Raw genomic sequence first — 7,088 nt, 5'->3', positions numbered from 1 at the left:
TAATAAACAAAAAGTGGGACTAATTTGAACAATTACTTACTAAATAATTGAAATTTCATTCCTTCATTTAGTACAAAAGAAATAGCCCAACCTAAACATTACAACAGTTCAACTCCATTGACCTTAAATCACTACGTTCAACCACATTGGGACCAACTCTTTAAACATCATCACTTCAACCAAAATACACAAAACATAAGTATGTTAACTACACTAAGAAAACCAGCCACTGCTACTAAAAATTGAATCTTTTTCTTCGAAGCTTTGAGTGTGTTTTCTAGATCACAAATCTCCCCCCTTAGCCTCCCAATAATAACATCCCTTTCATCATCACTTTCTTTACTGCACCACTTGAAATAGTTGCAACACATCGCATTAGAAGCTTCACTCTGTTATTCATCAACAACAAAAACTTCGAACATAATGTTAATTACTAACACATAAAGAACATAGGGTTTATATTCAAATTACCTTGTAGTTTCGACAACCCCAAAAATATCTTTCGGCATTCTTTGGAGTTCTAGCCAGTTTTACTACTGCCATCTCACCACAATTGCAAATGGGGATTATCCCTTGCCCTATTGAACCACCCCTAGGTGAATAATGAGAACAACGACGACCCAAGCTATTGCAACAAGAAGAAAAAATGGGAAGCAGACATGGCTCATTAACCAACAAGGTTGGGAAGAAGATTGGGAACATACAACTTTCATAGAACATAAATAAAAACCCTAATTTTATAATCCACCCTCTTTAATTTATTCCCAAATTAACAACCCTAATCAGAAATAGAATTTAAAAAATCCTAATTCCAACTGAAAAGGACTCCAAGTCAGCAAAAAAATGACACCTCACAATGCAGTTACACATCTGGACAGCTCGTCGTTATCAATTTAGACGGAGTTAGTAAAAAGGACTTAATTGAACACGAAATACATTCTTTGGTACTAAATTGAATACAAAATAAAAATGGAGACCATTTCAAATTTTCCCATCCAAAACTGGGACCAAAAAGAGCTTTTAACCAAAAGATTATACAAGTCTGCTGATTGATTACTGAGATTAAATGGAAATCTAGCAATATACTGTAGAACTGAATAGATTAAGGGAGATTCATAATAGATTATTTTTTGTCAATCTAGTTTGAAGTATCTTAACAACTTAATCTTTCACTATAAACCATGACTTCTGGTTTTATATGTGTTCGTTCATCATAAACCTCATTGTTTAAAATCCCGCCACCTGACGTCTATATTCGATTATAGATGTGAGTGCCCCTCCCAACCGACGTCTATATGTATGAAAGGTATGTGGAAAGTCATTTCTTTCTGCCGTCTAGACGTCTGATCGCGTCACTGATAACGATTCAAAAACCGTTATTTTCATACTTAAAATTGACATCAAAACACACCTTTTATGATCTAGAATTAGCTTGAAATCAAGTAATTTGCTTAAGTTATAGAATAAGAGAGTCAAAGTGGGTTTTCTAGGTTTTATGCTTGGTTTTCCATTGTTTTGACAGGATTTATCAGGAGTTTGATGAAGGAAAGGAAAGAACAGAAGTGTTGGATGCAAAAGAAGGTGGAAGATTGAAGAAAACAAGAACCGCAGCCACTGCCGGGCGGTGTGACCTTCAATACATTCACTGCCACATGCTTAAGGGGCTCCGCCAATTTGAATTTTCTGAGCTGATTAATTGCATAATTAGGAAAAACGGTAAAATACCGGACAATTAAGCACAATTCCCTAATTTATTTAAGTGCAATAAACCAAATACAGTCAAGAAAATATCGACTCATTAAAATAGACTACACGTAGTCTTTTGCACTCCTGGGCAAAATCAAGACGCAAATCAGGGAACAGTTCAGAAGCAATCAGGAAGGTGACACAGACTCAACAGACAGAAAACAAAGACTAACAATGAAAGAAACAGAATTACACATATAAAATTTTGATGGTTGTCGCACCCCATGCAAAATTTAATGTGCATAAAGAATGCAGTATAGTGCTAGGAAGTGACTCCTAGGTCGTCTCTCAAGGACCAATTGTGGTTCGAGAATTAGGTCAAACACGTAATGGGGGGTTGTTTGAAAGTTTGTGAATGCGGATAAACAAAATCAAAACACGAGTGCAAACAGAAAGGTAAACAGAAATGTAAAAACGGAATGTGAAAACGGTTGGTCATTAACGTAATTACAATGCTTCCAATCACAAACTAGTGACAAGTACACATTACTCTAATCCAAACCCAACACAAATCACCCAACTACGCGAAGGCTAATTCAGTTTTCAGAATTGTAAACTAAGTTTTCAAATCACAAATTTAATCAGTCATCCACCAAACAGTCTAATCAACTAAGCGAAGAATTGACACCGATTAGGCAACTAAGCGTATACCTATTCGTAGGTAGACAATAGATTAAATATTGAGCAGAATCAAAGCAACAGTATGCAATTAAAGTGCAAGAGTCTCATGAATAAACTGCTCTAGCCTGTAATTCAGCACAACTAACCGACTAAGCGAAGGCTAATCATGTTATCATAATTCTGAACTAAGCGAACGCAATACATCTATTTCATCCTATGTGTTCAATACAGATTGACAACTAAGCGAAGGTGCAATCACGAATTGGGCAACTAAGCGTATACCTATTGCAAGAACACAATCAGATCTCATAGAATGCCAAGCAGAGTAGAATAAACATTAGAACAGTCCAAGAAATATCAAGGAAACAATGTAATATCGCTAACGACCAACTCGCTAACTCAAGCTAACATCACAATTAAATTAAGGAAAACTTGCGTGACCCAATTAAAAAAAAATTAATTGATAAATCATAAATTGCATCTTTCCACTAGAATAAAAGAAGCTACACTTGCTTGGACCAAATCGAAAGCACCTAATTCTAATGAACCTTCCGCTCCTTGCACCGAGACAACACCAAGAAAGATACTTGAACAATAATAGGATGTATTTAAAATGTGCAAAGTGACAATGAACATCGAAAACTGTGACTATAAATCAATAAAAAAAAATATTTAAAAGTGAGTAGTAATTAATGCTTAAGGTAATTCAACTTGAGAATAGAAAAATAATGCATCTCGGCCAAGCGTGAAACTAATTAAAGAAGTAAAGAACTAAAATGAATAAACCGTGTCCCTCCGTGACACGTCCTGCTGACATCCCATGCGCCTCCAAATAAATGCTGACCTCTCCCGAGAAATGCATCAGCGAGCTAAAGGAAAAGAAAAGATGTGTCTCCAATTCATCCGTAACCCTCCATCCTTCCCAAGAGAAAGATGAATGTAATATCCTCTGAGTGGCGACTACCAGGAAGCAATTTTCTCCAGGGTTGCGTGTCTCTCTCCCAATTTATATGTCAGCAACTGCACCTCATTCTCCAACAAGTGCCTTTAGGATTGCAGCTAGCTGCTGGGCCGTTGTGAAGCTGGACACATGAAGGCTAAGCTGCTAGATGCACTACTTCCTATATCTTTTTGACGCTGCTACTGCTGCTCTAAGTTTTAAGTTGCTTCACGCACCTCTTGCTGGACCGTGTGAAGCCTTCAATGTGTTGGGCCATGTGCTATTTTTTCCACCGCCTGATGCTTTTCTAGAACTATGACAACCTTTGCTCCTCCCTTGTAGTTTCTGGATGCTACAATTATACTCACGGGCCCCACTGGATGTTTTTTTATTGCAGCCCAATAGGATTAGCGCTGCAGCTCTTTGTTTATTGAGTATGTGCTCTTCTTTTTGACATGGCAGTTGCTGGTTTTGATTGAATAAAGTGTGTTGCCTCTTTCCTTGAAGAATGAATGACCCTTTTCTAATTCTAAATTCCACACATTTAAATATAGCATGCTGAAACATTTCATTTTCAATTGTGGGCCGAGACCTCTTCACGTGGGCTGCTGGACTTAATAACGTCACCCCCTTTCTTCCATTTAATCTAGCGTGCTGCTTGGACGTGCAACCATTTCCTTTTCATGAAATAGATAAGCCTGGTGGTGGTATTTCTTTTATGCAACCGGTGCCTCCTTTTCTTGTGCACAAGCCCCCTTCTCAAGACCGTGACAACAGCAACATTGCCCTCAAGGTCCAATTGAATAAAAAAAATAAATTGTAACATTGATTGCATTACGTGACCGTTCATCCTTTCTTCATTAGCATCCAAAATTAAATCCACACCTCTTCAATCATTTTAGCTTAAAAGAAAATTGATGTGACATTTCTCTTTAAGTCCCAAAATATTATCCAACAATTTTCCTACAATTAATAATGCAAATAATTAGCCTAAGATAATTCAAATTAATCAAAATAAGAATTTCTGATCAAATTAAGCACAATTAGAAAAAATGGGGAAATACTGGACGTTCAAGCACAGTTCCCTGATTAAATCTAGCACAATAAGCTAAGTGAAATCAAGAAAATATTGACTCATCAAAATAGACCACACTTAGTCTTTTGCACTGTTGGGCAAAATCAAAACGCTAATCATGGAACAGATCAGAGGACATCAGGGAAGTGACACAAACTCAGTACACAAAAAATAAAGACTCGCAAGTGAAGAAACAGGCTTACACAGTTTTCAAGAAATCTGGACAAAGAAAAGCAGTAGACAATATCCAACACAGAATCAAAGAAAACAGATAATCATGAAGTCATCCAAGCAATTCAAGACATGGAAAATGATCAATTAGCTTAAGAGGTGAATCAAAAGCAATAAAACCTCACAGATGCTCACTATCGGTGTTTCTCTCAAGTGTCTAGGGTAAACAGTGTCAACTCAATGCACTCAAGAAAGCAAACACAACAGACTTGGCAAGCCTCTAATATCAACACTAAAAAACATATGCATGTTCAAATCAAAAGGTCTTTTATGGATATAATGGGGCCAAGACAAAAAGGAGGATAAATATGGATGAGAAGCTACAAACCAAAAGGAATAGAAGAGAAATGGGTAACAAGTGAAAACACAGTCAAATCACACCCAAAACCTCTAATTCAATCGTCTTCTTGACTCCATTATTCACGCATTTTTTTTTCATTTTTCTGTATTTTTTTTTTCTTTTTTTTTTCATCTTGTCTCTTTTCTTTTCACTCTTTTTAGAACACAAATTAAAGAGATAAGATACACAACATATAGACAAAAACAAAAACAAGAAGAGGAACCAACTAGCCAATTTATCTGAATCTCTCAAGAGACCACACTTATGCCCAAAACAATTCCAAAGCTCCAAAATTCCTCAAGGTTAAGGTAATCATGGTTTCTCACTTAGGGCTAGTGTATGAGCTTCAAAACAAAGAAATGGGGAAAGTATAGGCTCAAAAGGGGTTATCAAGGGATGACAACAAGGTAGGCTCATCTGGCTAGAGAGGCTTAACAACAAAACTGCCTTTATCACTTCCAAACATACATATCAATCAAGAATCATCAAAATAAGTCAAGTTAAGGCATATGTGCAAGCAATTAAGAGACATATCACACACAAGAAAGAATATCAAGTGGCTCAAATCTCACACAGGGTAATTTTTGTCACAATCAAATCAACCTCTCAAACATCATAATCATCTTTCAAGCAGAGAAAAGCATGGATTTCCAACCAATCAGAGTATCAATGAAGTGAAAGACACATCTACAACCTAAACAAAGTACAGAAATCAAGAGAAACATGCAAAACTGTGCCAAGCCGACGTCTATAGACAACAAAAATATTATTTTTTAAATCGAATGGACATCATATTAGTCAAGCGTCCGACGTATTTTCTATTTTAGATGTCGGTTCTGTGTACAACAGGCGTCTAATTTCTTCTTAAATAACACTACGAACCAACGGTTTGCGAACCAACACTTTGATCATCTTTGCCTTTTTCTCTTCACTGCTCTGCATTTCCAAGTAGGTTTTCCTCTCCTTTTAACTATTTAAAGTTGTTTTTACTCCGATTAAAGTAATCTTTGATGTATTATCTCTCATTTGAACCGATTAAAATGAGTTTTCATTGTGTTTTGGTTCAGTTTTTTTGTTGTGTCTTTGTCTAGCGTAGTGCACCTTCTCCCTTTGCTAGTTTCCTAGTAAGGAAAACTTGTGTTTTTTGGATTTCTCACGGCATTTCAATTCAAGGACGAATTTGGGTTGTTGCCTATGTCCATTTCGACTGCCAACGACAAAATATAAACCCTAGAATTGGTGAATTTCACAAAGATTACATTGTTCCCCAACAACAAAGGGTTTAGTTCACCATTGACATGTTGAAACTATATGGATTTAATGGAAAGAATTGAAGAATAAACCCTAAAATTGGTGAATTGGAGCTTTTGCATCCAAAAGCCGCCTCCAAGGAGTGTAGAAGGTTTTTTGTCGTCTTTCTCTGTCAAAAGATTACCCTAGAATAGTTATGAGGGTCTATTTATAAGCTATGAAAAATTACAGAATTTTGGCCCAAGCCTAACTACAACGCTCAACGCTGAATTTGACCGCTAAGCGGTAAGTGCGGCACTCCACTGGATCGCTCAGGGTTGACGCTCAAGCCTCCTATTGTATTGAATTAAAATTCTTAGTGCTCAGCGGTGGGTTATGGCGTTCAGCGGTGGCAATGGTTCTTCATTCACCCCTCAGCGTTGGCCCTTAAGCGTTCTGCCGTATTGAAATTCACAATGCTGATGCTCAACACTGGAATTGGAGTTGAACGATGAGAGCGATTCCTCTTTTGCACCTTTCTTGATCCCTTCTTGAGTCCAACTCATTCACAGTGTCAAAACAATGTAAAACCAAGCATAATATCTCTAAAACCACCTTTGACTCTCTTGTGACCTAACTTAAGTGTTGTGCATGATTTTAAGCTCATTCTAAGTCATAAAGGGTGTGTTTTGATGTCAATTTCAAGTATAAAAATAACGGTTTTTAGACAGTTATCAAGGTCGGACTTGTATAAAAACCTTCGTTTGAATTCTCTATCCCTACTCTTTTACATTTAGTCGACTTTACAATTCTTGTAGTCAACTTTGTTTTTCCGCTGCACTTAATTTTCTATTACTTGTGATTCAAGAAAGTTTGTAAAGTTTTATAAAGATTGCGAAAAGACT

The sequence above is a fragment of the Vigna radiata genome, chromosome 2, assembly GCF_000741045.1.
Source record: "Vigna radiata var. radiata cultivar VC1973A chromosome 2, Vradiata_ver6, whole genome shotgun sequence".
Classification (NCBI taxonomy): domain Eukaryota; kingdom Viridiplantae; phylum Streptophyta; class Magnoliopsida; order Fabales; family Fabaceae; genus Vigna; species Vigna radiata.
The sequence above is the reverse complement of the archived record's forward strand: the minus strand, read 5'-3'. Positions refer to the sequence as shown.